The following is a 1,007-nucleotide window of genomic DNA, read 5'->3' as shown; positions in this document are numbered from 1 at the left end:
ATAGTTTGAAAAAAAAAAAAAAAAAAAAGAGAGACTCATACAGGTGCTGCGTGTCCTGTCAAGAAATCAATCCCTATCCAAGTAGCTTTCCTGATGAATCAATGTATATACAAAGCCTATGAAACGGGGGAAAAAGAGAGAGAGAGAGAGAGACATCAAATCAATGCAGCAAATCCACCCCTTTCATCATCTGCTTAAACTCTGCAAAATTCACCACTCCATCACCATCCGCATCAACCTTCATTATCATCGTCTTACAATCCTCTGCAGTTCTTCCTTGCTTAAGGCCAAGTGATGCCAAAACCGATTTCAGTTCATCAACGGTGATAAACCCATCACCATTTTGATCAAACACATTGAATGCATCTCTCATATCTTCATCCTCGTCCTTCTCGTTCATTATCGTTTGGTACAACGAATCAAATTCATCAATATCCACACACCCATCTGCATTAACATCGATTTTTTCGATCATTTGAGTCAACTCCGTGTCGGGTATGAAAATACCCATTTTCTCTAAGGAATGGTTGAGCTCCTTTTTGGTGATCCGGCCATCGCCGTTCTGATCGAACATTTCGAAAATCCTTTCGAGTTCAGTGGCATCCATTCGACGGCGAATTCGAGGAGAAGGTGAAATGGGTTCTTCGAGAAGGTTGTTGGGATTGGGATACCAAGAAGAAGGGAGGTATATCCTTAGTTTTTTGGGTACTAAGTAACGAAGAATTGTGTTGAGGAGATTGTATGCAAGCAAAATCCTCAATAAAATGGTAGGCATTGTTTGAATTTGATGATGAATTCGTGTGAGTGAGAGGAAGTTTGTGTTTGTCGTGCGTGAGAGAAAATTGGAGTGAGACTTGGGAGTGGTGGTGGAGCTATATAAGGGAGAATGGAGAGAGGAAAAACTATTGCAATTTGTTGGGAAGTGGGAAGAATCAAAGTAATTTATAATTGAAAAAGTGGGTAAATTTCATATGTACGTTAATGACCGTTGAACTTTCACGGAACTT

The 1,007-nt window shown here is 40.0% G+C and overlaps 1 pseudogene; it reads right to left on the bottom strand.

Moving 5' to 3' along the window:
- Positions 1 to 47: 47 nt before the first annotated feature.
- LOC111387753 lies at positions 48 to 922 on the bottom strand (annotated as a pseudogene).
- Positions 923 to 1,007: the final 85 nt, after the last annotated feature.

The sequence above is a fragment of the Olea europaea genome, unplaced genomic scaffold, assembly GCF_002742605.1.
Source record: "Olea europaea var. sylvestris unplaced genomic scaffold, O_europaea_v1 scaffold42385, whole genome shotgun sequence".
Taxonomy (NCBI): Eukaryota; Viridiplantae; Streptophyta; class Magnoliopsida; order Lamiales; family Oleaceae; genus Olea; species Olea europaea.
This window is presented reverse-complemented; position numbering and strand designations above follow the sequence as displayed.